The sequence below is a fragment of the Copadichromis virginalis genome, linkage group LG6, assembly GCF_057382275.1.
Source record: "Copadichromis virginalis isolate Kocher_CV1m ecotype Utaka linkage group LG6, C_Virginalis_male_GT1.1, whole genome shotgun sequence".
Taxonomy (NCBI): Eukaryota; Metazoa; Chordata; class Actinopteri; order Cichliformes; family Cichlidae; genus Copadichromis; species Copadichromis virginalis.
Genome location: NC_140623.1, coordinates 27,995,061 through 28,016,259, shown reverse-complemented (window position 1 = coordinate 28,016,259; position 21,199 = coordinate 27,995,061). Strand labels below are relative to the sequence as shown.

At 41.9% G+C, this 21,199-nt stretch overlaps 1 protein-coding gene across 4 annotated transcripts in view; it reads left to right on the top strand.

The window, feature by feature from the left end:
• The window catches only part of tnrc6c2 (trinucleotide repeat containing adaptor 6C2), a 141,699-nt gene that overhangs the window by 71,122 nt on the left and 49,378 nt on the right, over positions 1–21,199 (top strand). For 2 of the 4 annotated variants that reach the window (XM_085459663.1, XM_085459660.1), the window contains exon 1: positions 16,193–17,035. The exons of 1 other annotated variant lie outside the window; for it this stretch is intronic. The gene's annotated coding sequence lies outside the window, so the exon portion shown is untranslated. Of the gene's footprint in view, positions 1–16,192; positions 17,036–21,199 lie in introns of those variants that run through there. One more of the 4 variants, XM_085459659.1, reaches the window with a different exon arrangement.

Genomic DNA, 21,199 nt, shown 5'->3' with positions numbered 1-21,199 from the left:
GAGTATTAATATAGTTATAATAATACTGTGGCTTCCCTTAATTAATTCTTAGATTTGGCTACATGTTGTCAAAGCAGCATCATTAGTAACTAGACTATGCAATTTTTGTAGAAATCGCAGTATTATTGTTGCTACTGGCCAACTCAGTCTGTAGTTTGCCTCTGGTGCAGTTAAAAACTTGGAGGTGAAAAGGTTGGCTAGCAAAGTTGAAGGGAAATGGCTTATAGACGCATAAACACACGGGCAGCTACTTTAATGAGCCACAAGTGTGCTGTACCTGAAATATCAGCTACTCTGTATCTAATGGAATTGCTCTGAGTGGTTGAAATAATTTTTGTCATACAAGTTTATGTATTTGAAGTGTAGCCACCCTCACTGTTCAGGAACGTTTACCTCACTTTAGTGAAGCTGTTCCTCTGCAGTATGAAAGTTTTTTTCTGAGTTCATAAGGAGAAAAAAACATTTATAAAAACTGTGTTGATGTGCAATGCACAGTCCATCCATCCATCATCCATCCATCCAGTTCAATTCAATACAATATAATTTAATTTTACTAATATAGCACATTAACAGCTAAAGCCCATATACACCCATCCATCTAGCCATCCAATTGACAATAATGACAAAAAGTGTCATTGTGAAAAATATTGCATGTTGTACTTTAACTCACAACCTTGAACGTACAGCAGGAGAGGTCAGCAAGTGGTGACTTTGCCACTGAACCACTAAAGACAAGGTGAACGAGGCCTCGCTCTCCAATCAAAATCAACGGGATTTTATCACAAGAAAAAATTGAACGTTTCAGAAGTGATCATTTGTAGCAGTCCCACCAAATAATTGCCAGGAGCTAAAAAATACTGCCTGATTTAAGTTGGGGCTGAGTTAAGTGGGAGGAGTCAGAAAAACGTGATCAAAGTCACCACAGTCCTGATCATCATCGCTAACATCTGTCCTGAGAGGAGTTCAGTAGGCAGGAGGCTAGGAGAATGCACTGTGCAAACTAAATATCAGGTTGTAAATGTTATCATTGCAGAGAGTTTAAACTCTCTTCTCAGAATAAGTGATGATGCGTAAATTTTCCTGTAGTTGAAGCAGATACTTCCTTAATTTATCCTTGTTGTAGATTTATTATCAGAGTGCTAACTGTGGCCTGTGACCATTTCTGGTCAATGAATGCCATTCTGATTATCACGCAGGCTACATGTCATCTGTCAACACTGGTGAACTGGATAGTAAAGGTTAATATCTGTCGTAAACATTAAATCTCAGCAGAAGTCATTAAAACGTCTGATCACGTTCTGTTTTATTGCTCACGGCACTCCCATGAGGTAAGCGCAGCGATCACTAAAAAAATCAACACAGATAAACAGAAATGAGACTTGATTTCTGTTTTTGCTTTTTCTGTTGTTTCTTTATTAGTTTGCCCACTTTTAGATTAAACTGGAAAACAGCCATTTTAGTCTTTGACAATGAAAATGAAAAACCTGTCAGAGTGAACATACAAGGCTAACAGTAATCTGCTAAAGTGATGGCATTTGCTTACAACACCATTGGTTCCAGACCTTTATGCATTTGAAAAATGGATTTGCAGTGTGTCTGGGACAAGGGCTTCTCAGGGGTAGGTAGTTACCTGCATCATTATTGAACACAGTGCCATGCTGTGTGAAATTCATCAGCTTGGCTCTATTTGAAGGCACAGCCTAGACAAACAAAGCCTCCCCAAGGTGCTCTACCTTTTGTGTGGGCTCTTCAGACAGAAATAAGTGCCTCTAAAAGCTGAGGTAGGCTCTACAAAGAGTCATCAGTAAACGAGAGTATGTCATGATGTAGCATTTCTGCCAGTGGTAAATCTAAATTAAGCAGCAGAAGCATTGCCAGACGTACCTGGAAGTCTGAGTACTCAAGGAAAACTTACCTAAATATGGAGAGAATACAAACTACCGCCAGGAATTTTTATCCTTAGTCTTTCAATAACTGAACCATTCAGTTACCTCTCCCACAATACTACAAACTAGCCAAATGGGATTCTGTTCATCAGTAATGTCACAAGAAATCATATTTTTACTTCATGAGGAAAAATGCTTATCTGTATTAATTTGAAAAAGCCTTTGATAAGTAGCTAGCCTCTATCTTTCCATGCTGGCCAGCTGTCAAAAACTCTAACCAGCTATCCTTCGAGATTGCAGTTTGCCAGCCTTCCTCCATCTATCTTTTTCTTCTTCTGGACGGATGGACAGCAGATTAGGCCTGCCTTCACTGTAGTCCCCATACCCCATCCTGCGCTAAGTGACCTATGATTAATTGCACATTATTAACTTAACTGAGATAGTTCTCCAGATACATAGGCGTCGATAATGTCTGATTCCTCTTTAATAGGCCACTACTGACAGTATTCATAATGTGCCATTTGCCCTGATCTCTCCCTAATGTATTCCCGCTTTGTGAAATTTCAACTAATTTAGGGGTGGGGGAAATGGGCCAAAGGGAACAGCAGATCAGGAGTGGGATGATACTCCCATCGGTTAGTTAGCCCACAGGCACAGACTCATGCCTTTTGGGGATGGAGGGAAAAAGCAAAGTTTGCTCATGTGTGAAATCCTCATTCTGGGGTTTTTTCATGAAGGAGATGAAGAAGAGGTTTACTGAATACAGCTTCTCCATGTTTTACAATAATGTATTTAGAAATTATTGCTCAATTTGCATCTCTCTTTAGTGTTTTTATTTAACTGCATGAATCGTTTCCTTTTCAGTGTTAATCAAGCTAATAATTTAGACTGATGAGCAGCTGCTGTGCAGCCTTATACATTTGTGTCGAATCGATGTTGATTGCTTCACTTTGAAAATCTTGCACTTGACATTTTTTTGCACCATAGGTATTTTTGCTCAGTGATTATTCTGCTCTATCCAACTTGTAATCGTACCATGACTGCGCGCGCGCACACACGCACACACACACACGCGCACACACACACACACGCACTCCGTATCTCCAAATTGCTGTCCTTACAGCTGTCAAAAACACTCCAGTCAAACACTTCAGCTGACCATCGTCTTTTCCACTTTTGTTAATCTTCTTCTCTCCAATCTGCTGTGTTCATCAACCTGCACAGGTTATATCTTCAAATAAGGTGTCCACACAAGAGTGACTTCATGTCTGTCTAGCACTCACACACACACACACACACACACACACACACACACACACACACAGACACACACACGCACCTTAACCAACACTTTCCAGTCATTCTAGCAGTATCTCTTGAATTCCTCATCACTGTTAGACATATATGTGTGTTTCTGTGCAAATCTGTCTCTATTTTTTTTCCTATATATCAGCATTTATATGTGTTGCAAAAGAGCAGCAGGGTTTATCTTTCTCCCTGTATGTAATGGGGCACTAACAAAGGTGTCGTCCACACGGCCCCAGACTGCTCTGCAGCAGGACTGTAAACATTGTGCCACTACAAAGGGAAAACCCTTGCCGCCTGCGTGCCTGTGTAAATCCCACTGCTTTCACCAATTAAAACCCAGCGATGAAACAAACGGCTGATATTTGCCACTAGAAAAAGAGAGAGACACACACACACAGGGAGAGAGAGAGGCAGGGACAGAGAGAGAGAGAGAGAAAACATATTACTTAGTTGTACGGCAACTGTGGGTGGTACAGTATGCGCGAGATGACGTTTATGACTGTTTAGATAACCATAACCACAGCAGGCGGTGATGGTAATAATGCTATGTTAACAATAGCCCAGGTGGGAATATTACACATTGAAATGCTACCATCTAATTGCCACTTCTATTGTTTTGTAATTAATGCTTAATTAGCAAGCTTGCTTCAATCAGCGGTGGGGTCGTTAAGAGGAGTGTCATACATGCGATAAACAAATGTTACCTCTGCGAATGCAAATTGAGCTGTTTTTTTTTTTTTTTTTCTCGTGCCCTCTTTCTGTCCTTGTGCTGCCAAGCATGAGAAGTGAATGCACCGAGGCATCCATCTTGAGAGCTGGATGTGAGTGCTGAAGGGCTGAGTTGAGACAAGGTTTCTCATGTGGTGCTTTACTCTACTGGTGATTTAGTTTTTTTCCTACCTTGTTTCTTTCTAAGGGAACTCTGTTTTTGTCAAGATTTGCGGGTGGCAGATCGTGTGGAGTGGAGAGTGAGGACCCAAATGCAGACAGCGGAGGCAGGAATGAACTTAAACAAAAGGCGAGCCCTTTATTCAGGCTGATTCTCAAAACAGAGCCAAATAAGAAAACCAAACTAAACGAGGAACTAATTGTCAAAACTTAAACTGTGAAAACACTAGGGAACCTGGCCCGCTAGGACTAGAGAGACACAGGAGTCGGTGAACAGTTGCTCTGACAAAGGACCGAGGAAAACAGAGACTATATATAAACTGAGGGATGATTAGGGAAGTGGAAACACGTGAGAGCACAGCAGGAACAAATTAGACATAACGAGACAGGGGAAGCAAACCTTGAATACAATGCACATGAGACAAGGACTATCAAAATAAGACAGGAAGTAGCACGAAGACCGAGACACAAGCTTAAAACTAAGACGGGAATAAACAAACATGCAAACACACAACAGACTGGGAAGACAAAGGATGAAACACAGAGAAGAACAGAAGACAGAAGGAAGGCAGAACACCGAGACACAGGGGAAGAGGGTGGACAGGCACAGGTAGGTAAATAAACACGGAGACAAGACACTGACTTCCACAGGAGACACTGAGGAAAAAGAAACAGAGAAAGGGAAACACTAAAGGGAAATCAACCCGAACCACAAGAGATAAAGACAATAATCAGAAAACTCATAAACGCAAGAAAACGAAACTAGGAAAGTAAAGTCACTCTAAGAATGCAACAGTAATGATTAAACAACATTCAAAACACCGGGTCTGCAGAACCATGACAGTTTTGGTCTTTTCTGTTCTCTGGGTTATTATTTAGACAAGCATCCCCTAAGCAACTGGGCTGTCATACTCCAGCCTAAGCAGAGAGGCTGGCGGGAGCAAGGGAGGATGGATGGAGTGGGTGGTACAGGCGTTGGAGAAAAGGCTGTGTGCGTTTATAGATGGGGGAAGCAGAGAGTTGAGGTAGGGAGAAGAAGGAGCATACAGCATGCAGCTGAAAGAGGCAGAGAGGAGTGGAGGCGTGAAATTGGCACTGCACTGTCCACCACCCACGGCCCCCACCCCTCAGTCTCAACCTACTTGCCCCCTCCATTTTGTTCCACCAAGGAAGGGACAACTGTGGTGTGTGTGTGTGTGTGTGTGTGTGTGTGTGTGTGTGTGTGTGTGCGCGCGCTGGAAGGACGGGAGACCTATGAGTATAGGTCCTATACATGCTCACCCTGAAGCATCAACAACATAAAAAACGCAGGCAAAACCCTCCAACACCTGCGCATTTACCTGACGTAGTATTCATATTATTAGTTGTTCCTGCATGCATTTGTATATGAAGGAGCTCTTCTCCTTTATTCAACCTTTCCTCAGCTGTTCGTTCATTCTGACCTTGAGACATCCCAGTGAGATATATGGAACTTCACATGCATCAGTATCATTAGTATCTTTTTTTTCTCCTTAGATGCTTATCTATCTGCAGCATGATTTCAGTGATATGCACGGAGACAGCCGTATTTGCAAACACATGTCTACACACATGCACGGGCCACCTTTTTGTCTTGTACAGCCTTATTAATCAGTGTCAAATTAAATCAGGGTCATGGGGTGTGAAGGTTGGGGGGCATAATAAGCTCATCAGGCCAGTGAGAAGGTGCTTACCGCTGCTGTGTTGACTGTCATCTCAGGTAATTATTGCAACATCCACAACTATGCTGTCCAGTCTCTATGATTTCGCCATTGTCACTCCATTAGGAACTTACCGAGACAACCTGCAGTCGGGTTGACTCACTCCAAAGCAAGCCGATATGAAGCTGATAAACTGTGGTGGGAGTTTATTGCAGGGACTAATATGGTGTATTTATTAGAACACATCCTAAAGCTTGAGATGAAAAAGGATGGCAAACAAGAAATGGCTTTCATAACACAAGAGAAGGTGGAAAAAACGCTGTCTATCATCCCATGTGTTAGGGTAAGCAAACTGTCTATTGTGAGTATGCTGTCGTTATATCATAAAGCGCGTAGCAGGCAGGGAATTTATGTGTTAACAATAAAGATTCATTCATCAAAAAATATCATATTAGGAAACTTGCAAGATGTCCAACTGATGAACACCCTGTTGTCATTTAAGCCATTTTTATTTGATAGCATCTCAGTCTTTTTCATATATTGGGTTTGATGATATTTCTCTTGAGAGTGAGCTAAAGAAAAAAACTGGACTTTGAAGAAACTTTATGATGACCTTGGTCTTTGTATGTGGGGGGGAAGGGACTATAATAACAGATTTGAACATCTCATTCCTTTTTTGTCTGTGTTTCTCTCTCAGCTGTCTACCACTGCAGAGTTTCTTATAGGAGGACATCATTTTCTCTTTTTTAGTGGGTTTGGCTTTTCTTGTGTTAAGAAACTGAACAAGATCAAATTACACTGATTCTGTGGTAAAAGCAGAAATAAATAGGCTGGTTAAGTTTGATATTTTCATATAAAAATTGTAGAGCTTTATTTCTCATGTTCAGATTGAATTTCAAATATAGTTTGGAAATTCATATTTGGTTTATGTTAAGTGTAAAGTTACATTTTATTGCAGTCTTAAAGGGATTAAACTGTAAATGTAGCATGTGTAAGTGTGGTCATCACATAGTACTTACAGCTAGCTGTGAGTCATTGTGTCTACAGTTAGCTGGTGTTTGGAGGAGCGATGTTCCTTTATCTTTGCAATGCTTCCTGTACCGCCGCTGCCACATAACCACATGCAGATCATTTACACCTGCATGCTGAACAGCTTGCTAGGTGTTCTGATAAATAAATGCTGCTCTAAACATTTTCTCGTCCACAGAAGTTGTTTTTTTCAAAACCATTTCTGGCGTACGCAAATGTTGCTTTGCAGAGCCGTGTCGTCAACTTTTGTGATTCGGTTGCAGGTAAGGTTAGTTTCAGATGATTTTTCCATGTAGGCTGTCTTTGTGCATCATTGCTGTGCACGATATGTTGAAGCGGCACTGCCAGTCCTGTCTCAGCTAAAGCTTCCTGTGGATTCTCTGCAGTTTTTAGCTTTGACTTTCTGCCCAGCAGGCAGAAAGTCAAACTTATCTGAAGTTTGACTTGGTCTTCTAGACCATTCCATGACTGCAACACTGTGCACCCTCTTAAGCTTCAATATTCTCACAAAGGCTACAACATTTCAATAAACAGGCTCTATTTCTGGCTTGTGTCTGATAGTGTGCAATTTCTTCCCCCTTTGTGCCTTTAGCACCTATTTTTTTTCTTGACAACTCCAAATGTACCCACTGTTTTTTTTTTAAAGACAATTTTTGAAGAGTGCCACTTTCAAGATGGAAGTGCTTTAAATTTCTTTTGATAGACTCACTCGGCTTTACATCATTTAATTTTCATGTTCCAATTAGTTGTTTAGAGGATCCCATGGCTGTTGAGTGTTAGCATAAGGTTAAAGAGTATCAGGCTCTGAATTGTCATCTGTTGACAATTCTTAATGAATTCTTAATTCTTCAGCTGCCTGGCAACTTCTGAAAAGTCAACTGAGGTCAAACTAGTTAATCACACTGCAACAATAATTGTTTTTTAGCCCATGAAATTGTCACAAAATGTGCATTAAGAATACTGTTTTTTGGGGTGCCTAAACTTTTCCATTCAACAAGGTGTATTGTAACAAATGTGTATGTACACTGTATGTAAGCATGGATGTGCCCTGTGTCGATATAATGTGGGCATCTATTTAAAAGGCAGTTTAGAAGACATATAGATCCTGATGCCATCCATTTTTCAGTTTCCATTGTGCTTCCATCAGACAAAGATTTGAAATGATACACTTTGACTTTCCAGCACCCAAGACGAAAGAGAACCAACCTCCCATTGTTATCTCTCTTCTTTTATTCCTCCCTCAGTGGTCAAAAGAAGGGAGGTAATTCCAGCCAGGTCCTACTTAACACCTTCAATTTGTCTTTTGCTTCCCACACCCTTGCACTCCCTCCTCCTTCTCATCCTCCTCCTCATCCTTTCCTCTCTCCACTTCACTCCCCCCCCCCTTCCATGTCTCTCCATCTATCTTTCGATCTCTATCCCTCGCCTTCTCTCTCACTCTGTCTCTTTCCCTCATTCCCAGTGATGGCTTTCCCTCTCTCAAGGTGATGGAGGCGGGTGTGTATAGGTCTCAGAGAGCACGCCTCAGGGATTATACAGCCCGCTCGCATGAAAGATTCATGATGCTCAGGAGTGTCGGTGTGTGTGTGTGTGTGTGTCGCTCACGCTCAGGCACTGACTGGAAAAAGGGAACATGGAGAGACAGAGAAAAAAGGAAAGGAGGTGGGGGATGCAGGGTACAGAGTGTGAGACAAATTGATGGTGCACACCAGGGCTAACTCTCCAGGCTGTGATTATACTGCTGGCTTCTTTGTACATACTTTTGGATGCCATCTTAGTCAGGTCTGTCTTACAGATGACAAAAGTTTTGAACAGAAATAAACTGCATTGACTGGACTGGTGGAAAATACCCAAACATGAGCTACATGAATGAATTTTCAACAGGAGAAACGTGATTGGAATAAAACCCTATCACAGTCAGTGCCGATGTGAATACATGTAATAACTGTCTAAAAATGAGACCTTATCCAAAATGCTATTTGTTTGAATGGACCGAGAGAGAGCTGCGCGATGCACTATCAATTAAGAAGCAGCCATAGTCAGAAAGTGCATTAACTGGATTATTATAAACTAAGAAACAGGTATTATCTATTCATTATGTATTCAAAAACATATTTACATAAATCCATGAAAAGTCTAGTGTTTCATCCAAGAATTAAATATTCTCTAGACAACTGAACAATTAGTAGACAGAAATGAATATTTTTCAAACCAATTCAGTACCTGGCAATGCAAAAGTCATCATTTTATACAATAAATCTCATCAACGCCTGATGATTTCGTATGATGTGGAATCTGCTTACCTTTTTTTGGACCTACTGACTTATTTGATAGCCCATGCCTATTGAACAAGATCCTACCCAGCCTAATAAGAAAAAATTTGGGCCCAATCTAGCTTTAAAGTCATCAGTCAGGTCTTGGACTGAACCAGTAAAGACATCTGATGTACATTTTTACAAAGATCTGCCATGTGGTGCACACAGACAGATAAAAAGACCTGTACATCAAATGCCAAGTTTCCTTTTCACAGAGCTGTACAGGTGCTCAGTCTGAAAATAGCACTGTGGTAAAAAGCAAGCATTTTGTTTGTGTAGTTGTACTGTTACAAGTTCTCATGAGATGAAATGCAATCTGGAGGTTCAGTTTGACCCATACATCCACAAGAACACTAAAATAGGTTTATAATACAATGGAAAAAGAAATGGCTTCCAAGAAAAAACACCTAGAAGAGCCCTGTGCATCGGGACTCCCCACTGTGCCAACCCACAGGTTTCACAGAAACGAATGAACAGGCTATGTTTCAAGCAAGTAAAGCTGATCTGAACAAAGCTCACACAGAGACCGACACGAATACATATTGTGTACTGTCCAGAGGATAAGTGTTGACAATATATTATATGTAGTGAGGATTTCTATAGATGGGGCAAAAGGAGATTAGTAATACAAAACTGGAAGAAAAAGCTGGGAAATTATCAGGTTAATCGGGGACTAACAAAAAACGAACAACTGATAGAGTTGGGGAGTTGAGTAGAAGGAAAACTAACTTTTTCACTGCCCTCCTCATGTCTCAGCCTTCGTCTTTCTCTCTTCCTCTCTTTGTATGTACATGGCTCCCTTCTTGTCAGGTTCATGCCAGGAAAGGCCGTCTGGCACAATAAGTAGCATTTGCTATGAGCGTCTCTGCCAGAGGAAGTGTGTCAGTGCCAAGTGTCTATTGGTGTAGGACAACTCTATTCATATGCCTTCACCTTGGCAGTCTTTCTGTGAACGGAGAGAGGGGAGGAAGTGGTGGTTGTGTGGAGGTGAGCATGTGTGAGAAATGTGAATGTGTTTATCTAAACCTCTTTCGGTGGCCTAATGGCCCTTTCCCGGCCTGTTCTCTCTCCCTCTCGCCAGCGTCTTCAAACACATTGCATTATTGCCACTTTTGATTGCATTTCAGATTAGAGAGTGCTGGTGGCGAGCACATAAGAGTCAAACAGAGGGAAAGAGAAATGGTGGCAGAGAGAAAGAGATGGATGAGGACCAGAATGAGAGAGCCCGAAGAGAGGCGGGACAGAACGAGGGTGGGGAGGGAAAAAAGAGATAGACGGACAGACGGCGAGGATGAGAGAGAGAGATAGAGCTTAAATGAGGGACAGAGAGGAAAGTGGAAACAGGAAAAACAGAGGAAACTCTGGAGGAGCATATTATATGGCCCTTACCCCCCTCTGGTAAAGCAGCAAATGGGAGCGGCTGAGTACCCACTATTCCAGTGACCTTGGAGGTCAGTTGGAGGAAAGCAGCATTAATCAAACTGACGCCCAGGCTCAGGCGGATGATAGCAGGCAGCAATGCTCACAACAACTATGCACACATACACATTCAGCCGACTGCCATCCCCAGCACCCCCACCACACCATCCCTGCTTATATACACATCTACCTCCCTCCACATTTATTTGTATTTTTCCTCTCATTCTTTCTTCTCTTTGCATTATACCCTCTTTTCTTTCGCCTCTCTTTCCCTCCCATTATCCATTTCTCTCCTCCTTCTTCTTTGTATGCCCTAAACTCCCTCCGGATCTCCAGCTACACACAGTGAATTAACCCATCTCCACCCTGTGTTAATGGACTTCTAAATATCAGCTCTTGCCTGTAGATATGCCACCAACATTTACATTGGTTCTGGGATTAAGTCAGTTGCCTTCTAGCCACTCGCAGACATATAGATATCAATTTGCTTGTGTTGCTCATTGGTACATATTCCATGTAAATGGCTGGTGGGGTGTCAAATATGCATATTCTTCTCTGTGTCTGGAAATGTAATGTTTGTATAGAGGTGTGGGGAAAATGATATCCAGTGCCAGACCTGTATATGTATATCCATATGGGCTTTATTCTGCCCTTTTCCATAATGTCAAACACGCATGTAAATACAGAAACAGTCATTCATATAATATTACATTGACAAGCAAGTCAGTTATTTTTTAATTTTTTTTTAATTGCAACATGTTTGCAATCATGACAAGATGAGGGCAGCAATGGGTAGATCGCCCTCTCCCCTTCCTGTAGCTGGGGATAGATACAGCTACATTAGGACCCTTTCACTCTTTATACTGTGCAATAAAAGCCAGCCAGAAAAGTATAATCAACAAGCGCGTACGTGTGGTGTTTCTGCGTGTCAGTCAGTACAAACCAGTCAATACACCCAGGGCCCTGCTAAAAAAGATGCGTGCACGTTTGTTGTTGTGTATGGGAGAGAAAAGTGTGTGCGCACGTGTTTGCGTTGAGAACTGGGGGTTGGTTAGAGGAGTCTGGGTTAATCTGTGACCGCTTGTCTGTGCCGATGATAGTATTGATCTGATGAAGATCATCTGAAGGTCAGGATATGTTGTCTTTGTTCAGGGGGCGCCTTGATCGTGAGGCGCTGGCTGTCTTTTCGCTGTCTGTATAACTGCTTATAATACTTCATTTTTTAGTAGACATTTTTTAAATACAAAGTGAAAAGTGAAGAAAAATAAATTTCCAGCTTTGGGCCAATACTAGTATGAGATTAAGTGGAAAACGTGCTTGTATCGGTGTTTTGACAGCATTATTATGATCAGTAGATTACACAGGCTGAAAAGCAAATATTGTTATGTTGGCATTTTGTGATTGACACTTCTACTACTTTCCCTTTCTGTGGGTCATTATCATCATTTCAGAATGATGAAACAGAAACTAGGCTTGTTAGTACTTAATTATTCATTTGAATCCATAAAGGCAATCAATTAAGCTTAAGTGTGCAATAAATCTGATTAACCAGTCAGTTCCCAAAACACCATAAAATCCATGCAGGTCTTATATGCTGGTAATGAGTTTGCAAGAAGGGAGGGGGAAGGGGCTAATAAGTGAGAGTGCTCACCCACAAACACACACACACAAACCTTGGTGCGCAAAACACAATTGTGCTTGATGCATTTTCTTTTTCGGGTGATAATTTGATGTATTAGCTTTTGGGGATGAAAGATAAGCAGGGCTTAATGTATGCTAATATTAAGGTCTGCAGCTTGTAACAAAATAAAGCATGGTCATCAGAAAACGGCGCATGTGTAATTAATAGATGAATTCATTACAAAAACAATGACTCAGTTTAGAAACACTCATTAACAAGATAAGGCATTTGAAATGGAAATACAAATGTTAACGGTAATATGTTGACAATCAGAGCGGCTAAATTCAACCTTGAAACGTTTTTAATGCAGTCCGTGCCCATTCGATTGGGCGAATGTGCTGCCCTCTTTTCTGCCACTGCTGTATCATTCCTTATTATTCTCTGACATACTTGCTTGCTGATGCTCTCCCTCCCTCCCTTTTATCCCAGCCTTCATCTATCCTTCTCTCCCTCCCTCCCTCTTTTGCTGGCCTTTACCTGCTCGCTTGTCTCGGGGGAAATTACCACAGCTCAGAAACGCTGTCCTACTGCCTGCACTGCAACGCTCTGCTCTGCTGTGCTCTGCCTCCCTCCCTCCACGCATACAGCACACATATGGACACATGCAAATGCATACACACACACATGCACCGCAGACACACAGTCAAATACAGGCGTGCACTTAAAAGCACCAGCACATACACACAAAGACTGCATAACCCCTTTCCCACCCCAAGCATAAACCCTTTACCAGATGCTGCTTTCTGTTTATTCTTGCTATTATGCTACCCAAAGCAGTACACGGGTACAGAGCAGTACAGAGGATTAGAGACACTTGCTGCCAGTGCTTAGACTGAATTTGTGTGTCTTCATGAACTTCATACATGCTGTATGTGGCTACAGCTAAAAAGAGCACGACTTTTGTACATCAGACCTCTTCTTACACTAATTCGCTCTTTAGTCTTAATGAAAGTTAATGAAAAGGATCCCTCCTCCTCTTCTCCTGCACTAGCATGCCTTTAGCTACTAGCAGTCTTCCTTATCTCCCAATGCAATGCTGCAGACCTTGGAGATGAGCAATGAGCAACTCAGCAGGGTTTTCCCACTCTGTGCGTGTATTTAATGGATAGGCACTTCAATCAGCACTGCTAATCAGAGTGAGAAAAGCTTCCCATGAATGTTTCAGTTCAACCACAAAGCAACCCACTTGCAAATTTCGCCTTGAAGTGGCAGAACTGGAGGAGTCACTGTGCAACATTCTTCTTTTATGGGCAGTTAGGAGATGGTCTCTTCCTGTCAGAATTATCATCATGACGGCCCTTTTGCATATGTCAAGTCATGCCTTTGGAAATGTCACTTTGAGAGAAGCGACAGTAGCTCGCTGTCTGCATTTTGATTACTCACATACATAGAGTCCAGACTGATGCAGAGGATTGTGTATTCATAATCAATACCAAAATACTGACATCACCAAGTCATCAGTTACCCCACATCATACACCAAACTGTAAATCTCTTTTTCTGCATTATGTAGTGAGTGAGGTTTTAACACCGAGACCTGCTTTTGGACTTGGTAAATCCTCAGATCATGTTTAGCTAATTCCACAAAATGAAAGCTCTTGGTAGTACCTTTGAAGAGGTGCTTTGTATTTTTGAGTAAGGCAAAGAAACATAGACTGTAAGTGCTATGAATTCATTTAATGATCCCATAAATCTACCTGATCTTTCATAAACTAGATTTTGATCTCAGAAGGAAAAATACAGTTCGGGATTCTGGTTATGTAATTTGTCTGATGCGCCTGCGTTTTAATAATGTGTGTGTGCGCATATTAAAGTCTCAAGTCTCAAGTAGGAGATACTTTGTCTTGATAAGACGTAGCCAGAGAGCACGTGCATTAAATTTGCATGTTGCCTTGTAACATACAAGTGTGTATGCGTGCTTGTGACGTGAGTAACGTGTGCGCGGTAAGCATAGGAATTTGTGGTTTGGTGTATACACATGCATACTTGGGTGAATATGCATGTGTGTGTGTGTGCGCGTGTGGCAGACTCTGGCAGCAGGCTTGAAATTAAAACCTTATGCGGAACAGAGCTCGTGATTGAACTGGAATTAAAACAAAAGGCAGAAGAGCACGGAGTAAAAAAAAAAAAAGAAATGGGGAGAGGAGAAGGAGATGGCGAGAGCAGCAGGAGGAGGAGAGGTGTATTGTCTAAGAAGAGAAGAAGTGAGCGATTGCCACCACTGCAGTACTACAGCTCGTCTGGGTTGTTTCTTATCAGAATGTCAGGCAGACCTTTCCCATTGACTCGCTTCTGTCAGCAGTCTTCTTAAATGTGAAAGCAATTAGGGAAATTGGCGAAGTCAAAGAAACATCTCAAAGACACCTAAAAGAATAGCTGTGATGAGTTGGAGAGCGCATGTGGAACAGGGAGGGATGAGCGCACACTCACATAAAATACATGTGAATGTCTGCACTCAAGGAAAGACACACTCCCTGTCTTTTTTTTTCTTAATGCACATACACCTGAGTAGCTCTTGCCTTTGATGGCTGAGATCATGTCGAACCACAGTTTTCGTCTCAAGTCTGACCTGTCCTTTGTGCTGCATGCATTTCTGTGTCTCTTTGATATCTCCTAAGTAATGCACTTTAGTTTTCTTGACCTAATAAATCACTGAATTGACGCTTCAAGTAAGCGTATTATATTAATTCAGGGACAAAATGATTACTAGGAACACAGCTTATTCAAATGGCACACATTACAAGCGAATTCCTGCATTTTCCCTTTTAATAGCCTGCACTACACTTGCCTTAAGGCGTTTCTGAAGGCATTCCCCTCTGCTCTCACCTCTCTTAACCCCTGAGCATGGAGCATCTGCTTTCTCCATTCAGTTGGAGCTTGCTGATTTAATAGCTCTGGGCATATTGCCTTGAAAAGGAGGAAGAAAAAAAACTTTTGGCCAGGGCACCTGGCTTTCTCATTAGTAGTCTCTCCCTGCGATGTATAGGAGCATTCTCACTGGTCAGCCCTCCTCTTTGTGGAACACAGTCTTGACCTGTTCCCACCACACATTGTCTGTGTGTGTGTGTGTGTGTGTGTGTATGTGTGTGTGTGTGTGTGTGTGTGTGTGTGTGTGCATGGAGCGGTCATTTCCATGAGAAAGGAGTGCAGAGAATGGACAGGGGCTGCGTTTTCTTTCTGTGAGATGGCTGCAGACGCGACTGAGGGTGCACAAGGGCGACCTCATCCATCATGTTGTGAATAGCCTAAAATTATCACCCAGTGTTTCTGGACATCATGTGATGAAGAGATTCTTGACAAAGGTCATCTTGGGTAAGAGCAACCCGGGGCTGGCTCTCTGACCCCAGTTTTTGGGGGGTTTATTTTCACTTGCTTAAATAAAGTTCACAGTGTAACTGCCAGTTGCTTATGGAATTTATACACATTTACCATTTTAGTTATGCATCACATAATGTATTGTACTAGATAAAATATGAAATCTTATGTAAAATATGTGGCCCTTTAAACAAAAACTATAGGTTAAAAGGAGGCTAAAATGATTACACATGGTTACTAACAAAAGTAGCTTTGCAACTATGAACATTGTCTTTGCTATTATATTGAGTAATTTGATCCATTCTTAAAATTAACTGATTGGAGCAACTTTAAGACTTAAATAGCTAATCTGCTGGGTATATAATTCAAAATGCCTATACTTTCTTCATGTATGTTCTTTCCACAGCATGACATGTCTCACATTTGTTTCTTTTTTAAGCACACAGTGCTTGCTGCACGCTTCAGCAATTACCCTGGACATATGAGCTGGCTGCCTCTGTCCCTTTTTTGTTTTGTTTTTTTCCTGGTTGTCCGTCGCATGGTTGTATTAAAAAGGTCCATCCTCGGTGGCCAGTCGGGAGGTTTGAAGACCGGAGGAAGGCGGGGCGAGTGGGCGGGGTTAGTGTTTTGGTTGGTCGGGAGTGACGTATCCGGAGCGACTTCCTGGTCTGTCTGCTCCCTGGGAGGAGGAGACGGAGACTGCAGTGTTGTTAGTTTGAACAAAATGGCTGCGAGACCACTGTCAAGGAGAGCTCACTGAACGCCTACCATGAGTGTCCGCTCCGCCGTCTGGATCAACACAGAATGTATTTCCCCGGAGTCGCTACTCATTTTGCATTTGCGGTAGCCAGTCCGTCGCTAGTCGTCCAACCGACGACTTAAACAACAACAACAAAAATCTTTTGCACTTTAAAACAAGTTGGGTGGCTGGCTGACGGCCGTCGGCTTGCTCCGCGAGAAGTCATCGGCGATTTTTTTTTTTAACGAAAACTGCCTGATTTCTCTGGTTTGCAAAACCTTGCAACGGTCGACGACTTACGACGCCAACCAGCTAACGTTAGCTTACATAATTTAGCTGCTTTTAAAAGTCATTTTAATCGTGTTCGTATTTTTTTTGTTTTTGTTATTAGTGGTGCTTCGTCCGCTTCCCCGCCCCCTCCCCCCGTTAAATCGTGACGTTTTAACAAATTGTTTTTTGGTAAAAATAATTTCACAGCGTATGTGTTTTGGGTTTTATTTTTTAATCTTTTTTCTTCTTGCTCAAAGCATAAATTACCGTACTTGCTGTGTATATATCTGGCTGAGTAGCCGTTGTTTACCTCGGTATCTTGTCACCAAGCTGCTACAGCAGCAGTCGGCTTATCTACCAAGTCTGACTTTAATTACGACTAAATCTCTGCTCCATCTCTTCACGGGTAACTTTAGAAAAGACATCGGAGAATGCTTTTATGCATTTCCCCCCCCTGCCATGCATCGACTCTTAACTGAAAGCTGCCAAAGCTGTGATTAAAGCAAGGTAAGTTTATACATGTAATTTATTTATATATATTTTTAGATTCTTGGCAAACTGATGAATAATGTTAATCAACGTTTGGCAATCAAAAATTGTAGCGGCAGCCGAAAAATGAAAATCGCCGTGTTCCTCTATAATTAAGCTAAAGTATATCACTCAGCTCTAGTCTCATTGACATACAGACTAAGCCCGGTTAACAACAGCGGTAATGCCCCGGCAAACGCTCAAGTACTACATCATTAAAACATCCATTAACAGTTTACTAAGCGTGTTTGTTTTGCCCAGATTTCTGCTCACATTGTTTATGCAGGGCATTCTTCGGCAAAGGAAAACACTGATTGAGCCGAGGTATTCTTAGATGTGCCTTTAGACACGGGTTTGATGACTAATTTTAGTGTATTTATTTGAAGGGTCTTGAATATGTTGGGAACTTTTGTGTTATATCATAGCCCTTTTATGATTGGCTGAGTGCGCTGGAGCACACTATGTACATGTGAGTGTGTAATGTGATGGTTTCTTGGAGCCACTGGGAGAATTGCTTTGCCTTTTCCAATGTCTGTGTGGTTATTAGAAGGTAATGGGGCGCTAATTTTATAGTTATAGTTTGATTGCAGATAGCACAGAGTTGCATTAGGGCTGTAACACCTTTTTATATTTTCGTTAAATGTTTTAATTCGTGCCTATCCGATGTAGTTACACTTTTCTTAAATGTGGCAAAGGCACAGTCCCATTTGTTCCCAATTTTCGCTACGCTTCGGTCTGTGGTTCAACTGTATCACATTATGTATCTTGTACACCATTGTACATTCCACTACACTAATTCTTAGTACATTATTAAACATAGCTGTCCTGTCTCTCTTCCCTCCTTTCCTCCACACCCCTCCTTCCCAACTCGGATTGAACTGTCGCTTTCCATTGCTTCCCCCCCTCGTGCATCCTGTCCCCAGGCGCTGGAGTATAGCTTTTAATATCTCCACCGCGTGTCTTAATTGAAGTACATAATTTCCTGTTCAATTTCAAACCCCCTTTTCCTCCACCCCTCCTCTGACATCTCTGTCACCACTGTCTTATCTCTACCGTCACACATCAGTGAGGTGATGAAATGAAAAATGTGCCCAAGCTGTAGTGGCACACCGTACATTTGCAGTCAGATGGGGATGGTTTATTTTTGTGTATGATGGATATATGCACTGTCTGTGAATGTAAATATTTTTGTGGCATATTCAGCCAGTGTCTGCACATGTGCAATGCCTTTCATTTTTTTGGCCATGGGACTGTGTGACTATTTATGTCTAGCTCAATACCTTTGCCATTAAGTAATGCTCTCCAGTTGTTAATCAGGACTTGAGTGCACCCTAGACGGCCAGCTGACAGACGGGCACAAACACACAGCCCTTTTTTGCCCAGAGCTAAGGGTCCTTCAAGGCTGATGAGCATGCAGTAAGGGGATAGCTCTGAAAAGATGTTTTGGGGGGTGTCCAAAATGAGTGGAGAGAATAGGATGCTCTTCACCGTGGAACAAAAAGGAGGAGGGAGTTTAGTTTTTCTTAAATACCATGCAATTACCTTTACCATTACCAGACACAACTGTAACTAGCACTTAAACCACAGCAAGTGGTTTAAGGCACTAGGGTAAATTTTGGGATTGCACATGGACCTTAGATCACCATTGAGGGGGTCACTCCTTAGGCAGTGCATGTTATGCTGCAATGAAGGTGCAGGTTTTCTGCCAGAAGCAGTCAGGAGCAGTGTGGAGTATCTGGGGGTGTAGCACTGATTTTTGCATGCCACTGTCCACTGTACTGTGATACTGAGGGAGCAGTGCAGTAGTCTCTGTGTACATGCAACTCTAGCAACTGTTGCTAATGAAAGCAGACAGAGAGAGACACTCTGGGGAGTTTATTCCCTACTTCCAGCACGAAGGGAAAGTACTATACCAACAGTATCGAAACATGTATCGAAATACGCTTAATGTCATTCACCTGCAGCAGTAAATTAGGTAGTCTGCCCTGCTGGAATTAGTCAACATAAGCAAAACATTATAAGTTGAACTGCCGATGGGAAAACAGTGTTAAAGATTTGCTTGGTTCCTTTTTACTTTTAACTTTAAAAAAAAAAAAAAAACTTCAATTCATTTGAACTGTATTTATGTGTGGAAAGTGGTTAGCCCACTGTCACTGTTAATGTAACAGTTGTAGTATAAAAATAACCTAAATGTATTAAATATGCAGAAAGTGTGGCATAAATATTGGTATATGTCCTATTGTCATTAAAACATTTCTGAATTAAATTAGCTCGGTCTTGTGACGTTTACCTTAGTCCCAAAATGCAAAAGGATTCAAAATGAGAAATTTCATCTCACAGAGGCTCAGACTCAATGAATTGTATTACTTCTTTTGCCTTTTTGGCAGCATTGCAGGCAGGAAACACATTACCCATGTTGGCTCTGGATCTAACCAGGCTTTAGGCTGTTGGCATCTAGACACTGTTTTGATTAGAGTGTATTGTAACAATGCCGGGAGGACAAATCTTGGCAGTAACTCCATCTGCAGCCCCTTATCACTAAAGGGGCAGGATCATTTATTTGAAAGGAAACCCAAGTTGCTTATCCTTAGTTGACCCTTTGCAGACAAAACATGAACACCAGTGTAAGTTACTATCATTAGCCTTGTTTCCACTGCAGGGCCAAGTGTAAATATACTGTATCCACCATGCATTTTTCTGTACAGTGGTAAAATAGTTTATTTTCCTTGTCAGATATTTTGTTGTGGCCCTGGTGAAGCCCCCTGTAGTTGGACTTGTGTGTTGCTTCTGTTGTCAGTCCTCTCCCCCTGTCATTGACCCTATCCCAGGCTTTAGTGTGGTAGTTACTGAGCCTGTGATTATGAGGCTTTTCAAACAACTGGCACAGTCGCGATAGATAACGCGCTTAACACCGCCGCAGGGTGCTCCTCAAGTAAGGGTACATTGACAGTAGAATCAGCTGGATTGAATAGGGGGCTGCCAAAAGCCATTAACCTCTTCCTCTGCTCACTGTATTGCTATTTTAATGTCAAGGGGGGCAGGATCTAGATTTACCAAGCAATGGTGTTTGGTTTAGCCATTGTACCAAATGAGTAGTGTTTATGTGGGCACACCCCTAAGGGGGGAGTGTGTCTGTACTTTGTGTTTGCAGTTGTAATAACAGAGCACCAGAAAGTCATAAATGGTTACAGTGTCCTTCGATGGATGTAAACTAGAAAACAAAGCTTTTTACATCCATCCATCGTGTAGACCAGGCTTTACTGTTGTTTTGGTATAAGATGGTGATCTCATGTTATGATAGATGTGATCTCCACGTCTTACACTCTCATACCCATATCTGGCATTTCTTGTGAATTTGCAAAAATTGAAGATGCACTCTAAATAGGCATGGATGAAATTAGTTTAAGTTGTGAGTAAAAGGTGGCAGTTTAAGGAATCTTCTTGTGATTAGTAGCCACACATACAAACTAAAGGGAGGTGGATGTGTAATTGTCCTCCTTATCTAACTTCTGTGCCAATTTAGGGGGCAGGGGCTTTAGGGGCCCACCAAGGGTAAGCTAGGACTGGGTGGAAGCAGGGGGATGGGGGAAGCGAAGCTGAAACCCATCGAGCTGCTGCCTGAGAGTCTTGGCAGGGATCCAGGGGAATGTTCAATGTGCCGAGGTTTGGTTGAGGCCCCGGTCCCTCCCTCTACTTCATGTTAGCTAATTGGAGAGACGTGGACAGAAGGAGATTGGCATCAGATAGAAACTGACAGAGAATATGCAGGACAAGCAACCATATAATATTCCCATTTCCTGCTCAAAATCAACAGACATCCTTACTCATTATGTAACAGGACTTGGTCCCTACAGCACTAACAAAGCTTTCAGTTATGGCAGTGTAAATCGCACTAGCATGCACTAGCTCTCCCTTCACTGGGGTCATGGCTTTGGTTGATAATCCACGTCAATTCTTACCCCTGAACACAAACTTGAATACAATCAATGAACTTTATCCGTCTGCTTTTACTTTTATTGATGTATGGATGTAAAGTGGTTTTCACAGCTCAATTTGCACTTCAATACATGACAAATTATAACAATAGGAAATAAAAATAAATCATGTTTGTTGGTGGCAAATCAGGTCACCTTACAACACAAA